We start from the raw sequence: 12,214 nt of genomic DNA, 5'->3' as shown, positions 1-12,214 counted from the left end.
AAACAGTTTAGTACAGAATTAGATGAGGGCTATAGAGTCTGTTTGACCTCTTTCAATTCTCTCTAGTAGTAATCCCCAAAAAAGTTTTCAATTTAAATAGCTGTGGAAATAAAAGCATTTGCCAGTTATGTCAAAAAACCTACAGCACCTAGTGTTCCCATGCGGTCTCCCACCCAAGTACTAACCAGGCCCAACACTGCTTAGCTGCCAAGATCTGACGAGATTGGGCTTATCCAGTGTGTTATGGCTGTAGGTGAAAATCAATCACATTGTTTGCCCTCTTCTACTTCTATCTACAAGTAATCTAATGAATACATTTCCAAACTGTATTGTTGTAGAGAAAAAATCATGTGTTGGTAATGTCGAAAAACCTACAGCACCTGGTGTTTCCATGTGGTCTCCCACCCAAGTACTAACCAGGCCCAACACTGCTTAGCTGTCAAGATCTGACGAGATTGGGCTTATCCAGTGTGGTATGGCTGTAGGTGAAAATCAATCACATTGTTTGCCCTCTTCTACTTCTATCTACAAGTAATCTAATGGATACGTTTCCAACCTGTATTGTTGTAGAGAAAAAATCATGTTTTGGTAATGTAAAAAGGCCTACAGGACCTAGTATTAGCAGGTGGTAAAAAAAAACTACTGACCAGGCACAACACTGTAAAGCTGCCACAAACAGTTGGAATTAGGCCTAAACAGTGTAGTAAATAATTAGATGAGGGCTATAGAGTATGTTTGACCTCTTCCAATTCTCTCTAGTAGTAATCCCTAAAAAAGTTTTCAATTTGAATAGCTGGGGAAATAAAAGCATTTGCCAGTAATGTCAAAAAACCTACAGCACCTGGTGTTCCCATGTGGTCTCCCACCCAAGTACTAACCAGGCTCAACACAGCTTAGCTTCCAAGATCAGACGAGATTGGGCTTATCCAGTGTGGTATGGCTGTAGGGGAAAATCGATAACATTGTTTGCCCTTTTCTACTTCTATCTACAAGTAATCTAATGAATACGTTTCCAAACTGCATTGTTGTAGAGAAAAAATCATGTGCTGGTAATGTAAAAAGACCTACAGGACCTAGTATTAGCAGGTGGTCAAAAAAAATTACTGACCAGGCACAACACTGTAAAGCTGCCACAAACAGTTGGAATTGGGCCTAAACAGTGTACTAAAGAATTAGATGAGGGCTATAGAGTATGTTTGACCTCTTCCAATTCTCTCTAGTGGTAATCCCTAAAATAGTTTTCAATTTGAATAGCTGGGGAAATAAAAGCATTTGCCAGTAATGTCAAAAAACCTACAGCACCTGGTGTTCCCATGTGGTCTCCCACCCAAGTACTAACCAGGCTCAACACAGCTTAGCTTCCAAGATCAGACGAGATTGGGCTTATCCAGTGTGGTATGGCTGTAGGTGAAAATCGATAACATTGTTTGCCCTTTTCTACTTCTATCTACAAGTAATCTAATGAATACGTTTCCAAACTGCATTGTTGTAGAGAAAAAATCATGTGTTGGTAATTTAAAAAGACCTACAGGACCTAGTATTAGCAGATGGTCAAAAAACTACTGACCAGAGACAACACTGTTTAGCTGCCACAAACAATTGGAATTGGGCCTAAACAGTGTAGTAAAGAATTAGATGAGGACTATAGAGTCTGTTTGACCTCTTTCAATTCGCTCTAGTAGTAATCCCAAAAAATTATTTCAATTTGAATAGCTGGGGAAATAAAAGCATTTGTCAATAATGTCAAAAAACCTACAGCACCTGGTGTTCCCATGTGGTCTCCCACCCAAGTACTAACCAGGCCCAACACTGCTTAGCTGCCAAGATCTGACGAGATTGGGCTTATCCAGTGTGGTATGGCTGTAGGTGAAAATCAATCACATTGTTTGCCCTCTTCTACTTCTATCTACAAGAAATCTAATGGATACGTTTCCAGACTGTATTGTTGTAGAGAAAAAAATCATGTGTTGGTAAAGTTAAAAGACCTCCAGGACCTAGTATTAGCTGGTGGTAAAAAAATAACTACTGACCAGGCACAACAATGTTTAGCTGCCACAAACAGTTGGAATTGGGCCTAAACAGTGTAGTAAAGAATTAGATGAGGGCTATAGAGTATGTTTGACCTCTTCCAATTCTCTCTAGTAGTAATCCCCAAAAAAGTTTTTAATTTGAATAGCTGGGGAAATAAAAGCATTTGCCAGTAATGTCAAAAAACCTACAGCACCTGGTGTTCCCATGTGGTCTCCCACCCAAGTACTAACCGGACCCAACACTGCTTAGCTGCCAAAATCAGACGAGATTGGGCTTATCCAGTGTGGTATGGCTGTAGGTGAAATTCAATCACATTGTTTGCCCTCTTCTACTTCTATCTACAAGTAATCTAATGAATACATTTCCAAACTGCATTGTTGTAGAGAGAAAAATCATGTGCTGGTAATTTAAAAAGAATTACAGCACTTAGTATTTGCAGATAATCAAAAAACTACTGACCAGACACAACACTGTTTAGCTGCCACAAACAGTTGGAATTGGGCCTAAACAGTGTAGTAAAGAATTAGATGAGGGCTATAGAGTATGTTTGACCTCTTCCAGTTCTCTCTAGTAGTAATCCTAAAAAAGTTTTCAATTTGAATAGCTGGGGAAATAAAAGCATTTGCCAGTAATGTCAAAATACCTACAGCACCTGGTATTCCTATGTGGTCTCCCACCCAAGTACTAACCAGGCCCAACACTGCTTAGCTTCCAAGATCAGACGAGATTGGGCTTATCCAGAGTGGTATGGCTGTAGGCGAAATCCGATAACATTGTTTGCCCTCTTCTACTTCTATCTATAAGTAATCTAATGGATACGTTTCCAAACTGTATTGTTGTAGAGAAAAAATCATGTGTTGGTAATGTCAAAAGACCTACAGGACCTAGTATTAGCAGGTGGTCAAAAAAAACTACTGACCAGGCAGAACACTGTAAAGCTGCCACAAACAGTTGGAATTGGGCCTAAACAGTGTAGTAAAGAATTAGATGAGGGCTATAGAGTCTGTTTGACCTCTAACAATTCTCTCTAGTAGTAATCCCTAAAGAAGTTTTCAATTTGAATAGCTAGGGAAATAAAAGCATTTGCCAGTAATGTCAAAAAACCTACAGCACCTGGTGTTTCCATGTTGTCTCCCACCCAAGTACTAACCAGGCCTAACACTGCTTAGCTTCCAAGATCAGACGAGATTGGGCTTATCCAGTGTGGTATGGCTGTAGGTGAAAACCGATAACATTGTTTGCTCTTTTCTACTTCTATCTACAAGTAATCTAATGAATACGTTTCCAAACTGTATTGTTGTAGAGAAAAAATCATGTGTTGGTAATGTCAAAAAACCTACAGCACCTGTTGTTTCCATGTGGTCTCCCACCAAAGTACTAACCAGGCCCAACACTGCTTAGCTGTCAAGATCTGACGAGATTGGGCTTATCCAGTGTGGTATGGCTGTAGGTGAAAATCAATCACATAGTTTGCCCTCTTCTACTTCTATCTACAAGTTATTTAATGGATACGTTTCCAAACTGTATTGTTGTAGAGAAAAAATAATGTGTTGGTAATAAAAAAGACCTACAGGACCTAGTATTAGCAGGTGGTCAAAAAAAACTACTGACCAGGCACAACACTGTAAAGCTGCCACAAACAGTTGGAATTGGGCCTAAACAGTGTAGTAAAGAATTAGATGAGGGCTATAGAGTATGTTTGACCTCTTCCAATTCTCTCTAGTAGTAATCCTAAAAAAGTTTTCAATTTGAATAGCTGGGGAAATAAAAGCATTTGCCAGTAATGTCAAAAAACCTACAGCACCTGGTGTTCCTATGTGGTCTCCCATCCAAGTACTAACCAGGCCCAACACTGCTTAGCTTCCAAGATCAGACGAGATTGGGCTTATCCAGAGTGGTATGGCTGTAGGTGAAAATCAATCACATTGTTTGCCCTCTTCTACTTCTATCTACAAGTAATTTAATGGATACGTTTCCACACTGTATTGTTGTAGAGAAAAAATCATGTGTTGGTAATGTCAAAAAACCTACAGCACCTGTTGTTTCCATGTGGTCTCCCACCCAAATACTAACCAGGCCCAACACTGCTTAGCTGTCAAGATCTGACGAGATTGGGCTTATCCAGTGTGGTATGGCTGTAGGTGAAAATCAATCACATTGTTTGCCCTCTTCTACTTCTATCTACAAGTAATCTAATGGATACGTTTCCAACCTGTATTGTTGTAGAGAAAAAATCATGTGTTGGTAATGTAAAAAGACCTACAGGACCTAGTATTAGCAGGTGGTCAAAAAAGACTACTGACCAGGCACAACACTGTAAAGCTGCCACAAACAGTTGGAATTAGGCCTAAACAGTGTAGTAAAGAATTAGATGAGGGCTATAGAGTATGTTTGACCTCTTCCAATTCTCTCAAGTAGTAATCCCTAAAAAAGTTTTCAATTTGAATAGCTGGGGAAATAAAAGCATTTGCCAGTAATGTCAAAAAACCTACAGCACCTGGTGTTTCCATGTGGTCTCCCACCCAAGTACTAACCAGGCCCAACACTGCTTAGCTGCCAAGATCTGGCGAGATTGGGTTTATCCAGTGTGGTATGGCTGTAGGTGAAAATCAATCACATAGTTTGCCCTCTTCTACTTCTATCTACAAGTTATTTAATGGATACGTTTCCAAACTGTATTGTTGTAGAGAAAAAATAATGTGTTGGTAATGTAAAAAGACCTACAGGACCTAGTATTAGCAGGTGGTCAAAAAAAACTACTGACCAGGCACAACACTGTAAAGCTGCCACAAACAGTTGGAATTGGGCCTAAACAGTGTAGTAAAGAATTAGATGAGGGCTATAGAGTATGTTTGACCTCTTCCAATTCTCTCTAGTAGTAATCCTAAAAAAGTTTTCAATTTGAATAGCTGGGGAAATAAAAGCATTTGCCAGTAATGTCAAAAAACCTACAGCACCTGGTGTTCCTATGTGGTCTCCCATCCAAGTACTAACCAGGCCCAACACTGCTTAGCTTCCAAGATCAGACGAGATTGGGCTTATCCAGAGTGGTATGGCTGTAGGTGAAAATCAATCACATTGTTTGCCCTCTTCTAATTCTATCTACAAGTAATTTAATGGATACGTTTCCACACTGTATTGTTGTAGAGAAAAAATCATGTGTTGGTAATGTAAAAAGACCTACAGTACCTAGTATTAGCAGGTGGTCAAAAAAAAAACTACTGACCAGGAACAACACTGTAAAGCTGCCACAAACAGTTGGAATTGGGCCTAAACAGTGTAGTAAAGAATTAGATGAGGGCTATAGAGTATGTTTTACCTCTTCCAATTCTCTCTAGTAGTAATCCCTAAAAAAGTTTTCAATTTGAATAGCTGGGGAAATAAAAGCATTTGTCAGTAATGTCAAAAAACCTACAGCACCTGGTGTTCCCATGTGGTCTCCCACCCAAGTACTAACCAGGCCCAACGCTGCTTAGCTTCCAAGATCAGACGAGATTGGGCTTATCCAGTGTGGTATGGCCGTAGGTAAAAACCAATAACATTGTTTGCCCTTTTCTACTTCTATCTACAAGTAATCTAATGAATACGTTTCCAAACTGTATTGTTGTAGAGAAAAAAATCATGTGCTGGTAATTTAAAAAGACCTACAGGACCTAGTATTAGCAGATGGTCAAAAAACTACTGACCAGACACAACACTGTTTAGCTGCCACAAACAGTTGGAATTGGGCCTAAACAGTGTAGTAAAGAATTAGATGAGGGCTATAGAGTCTGTTTGACCTCTTTCAATTCTCTCTAGTAGTAATCCCAAAAAAAGTTTTCAATTTGAATAGCTGGGGAAATAAAAGCATTTGCCAGTAATGTCAAAAAACCTACAGCACCTGGTGTTCCCATGTGGTCTCCCACCCAAGTACTAACCAGGCCCAACACTGCTTAGCTGCCAAGATCTGACGAGATTGGGTTTATCCAGTGGGGTGTGGCTATAGGTGAAAATCAATCACATTGTTTGCCCTCTTCTACTTCTATCTAGAAGTAATTTAATGGATACGTTTCCAAACTGTATTGTTGTAGAGAAAAAATCATGTGTTGGTAATGTAAAAAGACCTACAGGACCTAGTATTAGCAGGTGGTCAAAAAAAACTACTGACCAGGCACAACACTGTAAAGCTGCCACAAACAGTTGGAATTGGGCCTAAACAGTGTAGTAAAGAATTAGATGAGGGCTATAGAGTATGTTTGACCTCTTCCAATTCTCTCTAGTAGTAATCCTAAAAAAGTTTTCAATTTGAATAGCTGGGGAAATAAAAGCATTTGCCAGTAATGTCAAAAAACCTACAGCACCTGGTGTTCCTATGTGGTCTCCCATCCAAGTACTAACCAGGCCCAACACTGCTTAGCTTCCAAGATCAGACGAGTTTGGGCTTATCCAGTGTGGTATGGCTGTAGGTGAAAATTAATCACATTGTTTGCCCTCTTCTACTTCTATCTACAAGTAATCTAATGGATACGTTTCCAAAATGTATTGTTGTAGAGAAAAAATCATGTGTTGGTAATGTAAAAAGACCTACAGGACCTAGTATGAGCAGGTGGTCAAAAAAAACTACTGACCAGGCACAACACTGTAAAGCTGCCACAAACAGTTGGAATTGGGCCTAAACAGTGTACTAAAGAATTAGATGAGGGCTATAGAGTATGTTTGACCTCTTGCAATTCTCTCTAGTAGTAATCCCTAAAATAGTTTTCAATTTGAATAGCTGGGGAAATAAAAGCATTTGCCAGTAATGTCAAAAAACCTACAGCACCTGGTGTTCCCATGTGGTCTCCCACCCAAGTACTAACCAAGCCCAACACTGCTTAGCTTCCAAGATCAGACAAGATTGGGCTTATCCAGTGTGGTATGGCTGTAGGTGAAAAGCGATAACATTGTTTGCCCTTTTCTACTTCTATCTACAAGTAATCTAATAAATATGTTTCCAAACTGCATTGTTGTAAAGAAAAAATCATGTGCTGGTAATTTAAAAAGACCTACAGGACCTAGTATTAGCTGGTGGTAAAAAAAAAACTACTGACCAGGCACAACAATGTATAGCTGCCACAAACAGTTGGAATTGGGCCTAAACAGTGTAGTAAAGAATTAGATGAGGGCTATAGAGTATGTTTGACTTCCTCCAATTCTCTCTAGTAGTAATCCCCAAAAAAGTTTTTAATTTGAATAGCTGGGGAAATAAAAGCATTTGCCAGTAATGTCAAAAAACCTGCAGCACCTGGTGTTCCCATGTGGTCTCCCACCCAAGTACTAACCAGACCCAACACTGCTTAGCTGCCAAGATCAGATGAGATTGGGCTTATCCAGTGTGGTATGGCTGTAGGTGAAACTCAATCACATTGTTTACCCTCTTCTTCTTCTCTCTACAAGTAATCAAATGGATACGTTTCCAAACTGTATTGTTGTAGAGAAAAAATCAAGTGTTGGTAATGTCAAAAAACCTACAGCACCTGGTGTTCCCATGTGGTCTCCCACCCAAGTACTAACCAGGCCCAACACTGCTTAGATGCCAAGATCTGACGAGATTGGGCTTATCCAGTGTGGTATGGCTGTAGGTGAAAATCAATCACATTGTTTGCCCTCTTCTACTTCTATCTACAAGTAATCTAATGGATACGTTTCCAAACTGTATTGTTGTAGAGAAAAAATCATGTATTGGTAATGTAAAAAGACCTACAGGACCTAGTATTAGCAGGTGGTCAAAAAAAACTACAGACCAGGCACAACACTGTAAAGCTGCCACAAACAGTTGGAATTAGGCCTAAACAGTGTAGTAAAGAATTAGATGAGGGCTATAGAGTATGTTTGACCTCTTCCAATTCTCTCTAGTAGTAATCCCTAAAAAAGTTTTCAATTTGAATAGCTGGGGAAATAAAAGCATTTGCCAGTAACGTCAAAAATCCTACAGCACCTGGTGTTCCCCCACCCAAGTACTAACCAGGCCCAACACTGCTTAGCTGCCAAGATCTGGCGAGATTGGGTTTATCCAGTGTGGTATGGCTGTATGTGAAAATTAATCACATTGTTTGCCCTCTTCTACTTCTATCTACAAGTAATTTAATGGATACGTTTCCAAACTGTATTGTTGTAGAGAAAAAAATCATGTGTTGGTAATGTAAAAAGAACTACAGGACCTAGTATTAGCAGGTGGTCAAAAAAAACTACTGACCAGGCACAACACTGTAAAGCTGCCACAAACAGTTGGAATTGGGCCTAAACAGTGTAGTAAAGAATTAGATGAGGGCTATAGAGTATGTTTGACCTCTTCCAATTCTCTCTAGTAGTAATCCTAAAAAAGTTTTCAATTTGAATAGCTGGGGAAATAAAAGCATTTGCCAGTAATGTCAAAAAACCTACAGCACCTGGTGATCCTATGTGGTCTCCCACCCAAGTACTAACCAGGCCCAACACTGCTTAGCTTCCAAGATCAGACGAGATTGGGCTTATCCAGTGTGGTATGGCTGTAGGTGAAAAGCGATAACATTGTTTGCCCTTTTCTACTTCTATCTACAAGTAATCTAATAAATATGTTTCCAAACTGCATTGTTGTAAAGAAAAAATCATGTGCTGGTAATTTAAAAAGACCTACAGGACCTAGTATTAGCTGGTGGTAAAAAAAAAACTACTGACCAGGCACAACAATGTTTAGCTGCCACAAACAGTTGGAATTGGGCCTAAACAGTGTAGTAAAGAATTAGATGAGGGCTATAGAGTATGTTTGACTTCCTTCAATTCTCTCTAGTAGTAATCCCCAAAAAAGTTTTTAATTTGAATAGCTGGGGAAATAAAAGCATTTGCCAGTAATGTCAAAAAACCTGCAGCACCTGGTGTTCCCATGTGGTCTCCCACCCAAGTACTAACCAGACCCAACACTGCTTAGCTGCCAAGATCAGATGAGATTGGGCTTATCCAGTGTGGTATGGCTGTAGGTGAAACTCAATCACATTGTTTACCCTCTTCTTCTTCTCTCTACAAGTAATCGAATGGATACGTTTCCAAACTGTATTGTTGTAGAGAAAAAATCAAGTGTTGGTAATGTCAAAAAACCTACAGCACCTGGTGTTCCCATGTGGTCTCCCACCCAAGTACTAACCAGGCCCAACACGGCTTAGATGCCAAGATCTGACGAGATTGGGCTTATCCAGTGTGGTATGGCTGTAGGTGAAAATCAATCACATTGTTTGCCCTCTTCTACTTCTATCTACAAGTAATCTAATGGATACGTTTCCAAACTGTATTGTTGTAGAGAAAAAATCATGTATTGGTAATGTAAAAAGACCTACAGGACCTAGTATTAGCAGGTGGTCAAAAAAAACTACAGACCAGGCACAACACTGTAAAGCTGCCACAAACAGTTGGAATTAGGCCTAAACAGTGTAGTAAAGAATTAGATGAGGGCTATAGAGTATGTTTGACCTCTTCCAATTCTCTCTAGTAGTAATCCCTAAAAAAGTTTTCAATTTGAATAGCTGGGGAAATAAAAGCATTTGCCAGTAACGTCAAAAATCCTACAGCACCTGGTGTTCCCCCAACCAAGTACTAACCAGGCCCAACACTGCTTAGCTGCCAAGATCTGGCGAGATTGGGTTTATCCAGTGTGGTATGGCTGTAGGTGAAAATTAATCACATTGTTTGCCCTCTTCTACTTCTATCTACAAGTAATTTAATGGATACGTTTCCAAACTGTATTGTTGTAGAGAAAAAAATCATGTGTTGGTAATGTAAAAAGAACTACAGGACCTAGTATTAGCAGGTGGTCAAAAAAAACTACTGACCAGGCACAACACTGTAAAGCTGCCACAAACAGTTGGAATTGGGCCTAAACAGTGTAGTAAAGAATTAGATGAGGGCTATAGAGTATGTTTGACCTCTTCCAATTCTCTCTAGTAGTAATCCTAAAAAAGTTTTCAATTTGAATAGCTGGGGAAATAAAAGCATTTGCCAGTAATGTCAAAAAACTTACAGCACCTGGTGTTCCTATGTGGTCTCCCACCCAAGTACTAACCAGGCCCAACACTGCTTAGCTTCCAAGATCAGACGAGATTGGGCTTATCCAGAGTGGTATGGCTGTAGGTGAAAATCAATCACATTGTTTGCCCTCTTCTACTTCTATCTACAAGTAATTTAATGGATACGTTTCCACACTGTATTGTTGTAGAGAAAAAATCATGTGTTGGTAATGTAAAAAGACCTACAGTACCTAGTATTAGCAGGTGGTCAAAAAACTACTGACCAGACACAACACTGTTTAGCTGCCACAAACAGTTGGAATTGGGCCTAAACAGTGTAGTAATGAATTAGATGAGGGCTATAGAGTCTGTTTGACCTCTTTCAATTCTCTCTAGTAGTAATCCCAAAAAAAGTTTTCAATTTGAATAGCTGGGGAAATAAAAGCATTTGCCAGTAATGTCAAAAAACCTACAGCACCTGGTGTTCCCATGTGGTCTCCCACCCAAGTACTAACCAGGCCCAACACTGCTTAGCTGCCAAGATCTGACGAGATTGGGTTTATCCAGTGTGGTATGGCTGTAGGTGAAAATCAATCACATTGTTTGCCCTCTTTTACTTCTATCTACAAGTAATCTAATGGATACGTTTCCAAACTGTATTGTTGTAGAGAAAAAATCATGTGTTGGTAATGTAAAAAGACCTACAGGACCTAGTATGAGCATGTGGTCAAAAAAAACTACTGACCAGGCACAACACTGTAAAGCTGCCACAAACAGTTGGAATTGGGCCTAAACAGCGTACTAAAGAATTAGATGAGGGCTATAGAGTCTGTTTGGCCTCTTTCAATTCGCTCTAGTAGTAATCCCAAAAAAATATTTCAATTTGAATAGCTGGGGAAATAAAAGCATTTACCAGTAATGTCAAAAAACGTACAGAACCTGGTGTCCCCATGTGGTCTCCCACCCAAGTATTAACCAGGCCCAACACTGCTTAGCTGCCAAGATCTGACGAGATTGGGCTTATCCAGTGTGGTATGGCTGTAGGTGAAATTCAATCACATTGTTTGCCCTCTTCTACTTCTATCTACAAGTAATCTAATGAATACGTTTCCAAACTGCATTGTTGTAGAGAAAAAATCATGTGCTGGTAATTTAAAAAGACCTACAGGACCTAGTATTAGCAGATGGTCAAAAAACTACTGACCAGACACAACACTGTTTAGCTGCCACAAACAGTTGGAATTGGGCCTAAACAGTGTAGTAAATAATTAGTTGAGGACTATAGATTCTGTTTGACCTCGTTCAATTCGCTCTAGTAGTAATCCCAAAAAAATTTTCAATTTGAATAGCTGGGGAAATAAAAGCATTTGCCAGTAATGTCAAAAAACCTACAGAACCTGGTGTTCCCATGTGGTCTCCCACCCAAGTATTAACCAGGCCCAACACTGCTTAGCTGCCAAGATCTGACGAGATTGGGCTTATCCAGTGTGGTATGGCTGTAGGTGAAATTCAATCACATTGTTTGCCCTCTTCTACTTCTATCTACAAGAAATCTAATGGATACGTTTCCAAACTGTATTGTTGTAGAGAAAAAATCATGTGTTGGTAAAGTAAAAAGACCTACAGGACCTAGTATTAGCTGGTGGTAAAAAAAAAACTACTGACCAGGCACAACAATGTTTAGCTGCCACAATCAGTTGGAATTGGGCCTAAACAGTGTAGTAAAGAATTAGATGAGGGCTATAGAGTATGTTTGACATCCTCCAATTCTCTCTAGTAGTAATCCCAAAAAAAGTTTTTAATTTGAATAGCTGGGGAAATAAAAGCATTTGCCAGTAATGTAAAAAAACCTACAGCACCTGGTGTTCCCATGTGGTCTCCCACCCAAGTACTAACCAGACCCAACTCTGCTTAGCTGCCAAGATCAGACGAGATTGGGTTTATCCAGTGTGGTATGGCTGTAGGTGAAATCCGATAACATTGTTTGCCCTCTTCTACTTCTATCTATAAGTAATCTAATGGATACGTTTCTAAACTGTATTGTTGTAGAGAAAAAATCATATGCTGGTAATTTAAAAAGACCTACAGGACCTAGTATTAGCAGATGGTCAAAAAACTACTGACCAGACACAACACTGTTTAGCTGCCACAAACAGTTGGAATTGGGCCTAAACAGTGTAGTAAAGAAT

The 12,214-nt window shown here is 39.6% G+C and overlaps 24 non-coding genes and 5 pseudogenes across 24 annotated transcripts; all 29 read right to left on the bottom strand.

The window, feature by feature from the left end:
- Positions 1–136: 136 nt before the first annotated feature.
- LOC146077078 (5S ribosomal RNA) lies at positions 137–255 on the bottom strand. Its single transcript, XR_014474456.1, has one exon. It is a non-coding gene; the product is annotated as a 5S ribosomal RNA (ribosomal RNA).
- A 113-nt stretch (positions 256–368) lies between these two features.
- On the bottom strand, positions 369–487 carry LOC146077023 (5S ribosomal RNA). The gene has a single exon (XR_014474403.1). It is a non-coding gene; the product is annotated as a 5S ribosomal RNA (ribosomal RNA).
- Positions 488–829: 342 nt separating this feature from the next.
- LOC146077088 (5S ribosomal RNA) lies at positions 830–948 on the bottom strand. The gene has a single exon (XR_014474465.1). It is a non-coding gene; the product is annotated as a 5S ribosomal RNA (ribosomal RNA).
- Positions 949–1,290: 342 nt separating this feature from the next.
- Positions 1,291–1,409, bottom strand: LOC146077005 (5S ribosomal RNA). The gene has a single exon (XR_014474386.1). It is a non-coding gene; the product is annotated as a 5S ribosomal RNA (ribosomal RNA).
- Positions 1,410–1,749: 340 nt separating this feature from the next.
- LOC146077214 (5S ribosomal RNA) lies at positions 1,750–1,868 on the bottom strand. Its single transcript, XR_014474479.1, has one exon. It is a non-coding gene; the product is annotated as a 5S ribosomal RNA (ribosomal RNA).
- A 344-nt stretch (positions 1,869–2,212) lies between these two features.
- Positions 2,213–2,331, bottom strand: LOC146077041 (5S ribosomal RNA). Its single transcript, XR_014474421.1, has one exon. It is a non-coding gene; the product is annotated as a 5S ribosomal RNA (ribosomal RNA).
- Positions 2,332–2,671: 340 nt separating this feature from the next.
- LOC146076937 (5S ribosomal RNA) lies at positions 2,672–2,790 on the bottom strand. Its single transcript, XR_014474321.1, has one exon. It is a non-coding gene; the product is annotated as a 5S ribosomal RNA (ribosomal RNA).
- Positions 2,791–3,132: 342 nt separating this feature from the next.
- Positions 3,133–3,251, bottom strand: LOC146077172 (5S ribosomal RNA; annotated as a pseudogene).
- A 113-nt stretch (positions 3,252–3,364) lies between these two features.
- LOC146077113 (5S ribosomal RNA) lies at positions 3,365–3,483 on the bottom strand (annotated as a pseudogene).
- A 340-nt stretch (positions 3,484–3,823) lies between these two features.
- On the bottom strand, positions 3,824–3,942 carry LOC146076531 (5S ribosomal RNA). Its single transcript, XR_014473931.1, has one exon. It is a non-coding gene; the product is annotated as a 5S ribosomal RNA (ribosomal RNA).
- Positions 3,943–4,055: 113 nt separating this feature from the next.
- LOC146077038 (5S ribosomal RNA) lies at positions 4,056–4,174 on the bottom strand. The gene has a single exon (XR_014474418.1). It is a non-coding gene; the product is annotated as a 5S ribosomal RNA (ribosomal RNA).
- Positions 4,175–4,516: 342 nt separating this feature from the next.
- Positions 4,517–4,635, bottom strand: LOC146076991 (5S ribosomal RNA). Its single transcript, XR_014474373.1, has one exon. It is a non-coding gene; the product is annotated as a 5S ribosomal RNA (ribosomal RNA).
- Positions 4,636–4,976: 341 nt separating this feature from the next.
- LOC146076520 (5S ribosomal RNA) lies at positions 4,977–5,095 on the bottom strand. Its single transcript, XR_014473920.1, has one exon. It is a non-coding gene; the product is annotated as a 5S ribosomal RNA (ribosomal RNA).
- A 344-nt stretch (positions 5,096–5,439) lies between these two features.
- On the bottom strand, positions 5,440–5,558 carry LOC146076233 (5S ribosomal RNA). Its single transcript, XR_014473711.1, has one exon. It is a non-coding gene; the product is annotated as a 5S ribosomal RNA (ribosomal RNA).
- A 341-nt stretch (positions 5,559–5,899) lies between these two features.
- On the bottom strand, positions 5,900–6,018 carry LOC146076918 (5S ribosomal RNA). Its single transcript, XR_014474303.1, has one exon. It is a non-coding gene; the product is annotated as a 5S ribosomal RNA (ribosomal RNA).
- Positions 6,019–6,359: 341 nt separating this feature from the next.
- LOC146076823 (5S ribosomal RNA) lies at positions 6,360–6,478 on the bottom strand. The gene has a single exon (XR_014474218.1). It is a non-coding gene; the product is annotated as a 5S ribosomal RNA (ribosomal RNA).
- Positions 6,479–6,820: 342 nt separating this feature from the next.
- Positions 6,821–6,939, bottom strand: LOC146076947 (5S ribosomal RNA). The gene has a single exon (XR_014474331.1). It is a non-coding gene; the product is annotated as a 5S ribosomal RNA (ribosomal RNA).
- A 343-nt stretch (positions 6,940–7,282) lies between these two features.
- Positions 7,283–7,401, bottom strand: LOC146076997 (5S ribosomal RNA). Its single transcript, XR_014474379.1, has one exon. It is a non-coding gene; the product is annotated as a 5S ribosomal RNA (ribosomal RNA).
- A 113-nt stretch (positions 7,402–7,514) lies between these two features.
- LOC146076081 (5S ribosomal RNA) lies at positions 7,515–7,633 on the bottom strand. Its single transcript, XR_014473688.1, has one exon. It is a non-coding gene; the product is annotated as a 5S ribosomal RNA (ribosomal RNA).
- A 342-nt stretch (positions 7,634–7,975) lies between these two features.
- LOC146076146 (5S ribosomal RNA) lies at positions 7,976–8,084 on the bottom strand (annotated as a pseudogene).
- Positions 8,085–8,426: 342 nt separating this feature from the next.
- On the bottom strand, positions 8,427–8,545 carry LOC146077008 (5S ribosomal RNA). The gene has a single exon (XR_014474389.1). It is a non-coding gene; the product is annotated as a 5S ribosomal RNA (ribosomal RNA).
- A 343-nt stretch (positions 8,546–8,888) lies between these two features.
- Positions 8,889–9,007, bottom strand: LOC146076996 (5S ribosomal RNA). Its single transcript, XR_014474378.1, has one exon. It is a non-coding gene; the product is annotated as a 5S ribosomal RNA (ribosomal RNA).
- A 113-nt stretch (positions 9,008–9,120) lies between these two features.
- On the bottom strand, positions 9,121–9,239 carry LOC146076318 (5S ribosomal RNA). The gene has a single exon (XR_014473739.1). It is a non-coding gene; the product is annotated as a 5S ribosomal RNA (ribosomal RNA).
- A 342-nt stretch (positions 9,240–9,581) lies between these two features.
- LOC146076106 (5S ribosomal RNA) lies at positions 9,582–9,690 on the bottom strand (annotated as a pseudogene).
- Positions 9,691–10,032: 342 nt separating this feature from the next.
- Positions 10,033–10,151, bottom strand: LOC146077006 (5S ribosomal RNA). Its single transcript, XR_014474387.1, has one exon. It is a non-coding gene; the product is annotated as a 5S ribosomal RNA (ribosomal RNA).
- A 340-nt stretch (positions 10,152–10,491) lies between these two features.
- LOC146076238 (5S ribosomal RNA) lies at positions 10,492–10,610 on the bottom strand. The gene has a single exon (XR_014473716.1). It is a non-coding gene; the product is annotated as a 5S ribosomal RNA (ribosomal RNA).
- A 342-nt stretch (positions 10,611–10,952) lies between these two features.
- LOC146077246 (5S ribosomal RNA) lies at positions 10,953–11,071 on the bottom strand (annotated as a pseudogene).
- Positions 11,072–11,410: 339 nt separating this feature from the next.
- LOC146077077 (5S ribosomal RNA) lies at positions 11,411–11,529 on the bottom strand. The gene has a single exon (XR_014474455.1). It is a non-coding gene; the product is annotated as a 5S ribosomal RNA (ribosomal RNA).
- Positions 11,530–11,872: 343 nt separating this feature from the next.
- LOC146076941 (5S ribosomal RNA) lies at positions 11,873–11,991 on the bottom strand. The gene has a single exon (XR_014474325.1). It is a non-coding gene; the product is annotated as a 5S ribosomal RNA (ribosomal RNA).
- Positions 11,992–12,214: the final 223 nt, after the last annotated feature.

This window comes from Crinia signifera, chromosome 4 (assembly GCF_055691185.1).
Source record: "Crinia signifera chromosome 4, ASM5569118v1, whole genome shotgun sequence".
Lineage (NCBI taxonomy): Eukaryota > Metazoa > Chordata > Amphibia > Anura > Myobatrachidae > Crinia > Crinia signifera.
This window is presented reverse-complemented; position numbering and strand designations above follow the sequence as displayed.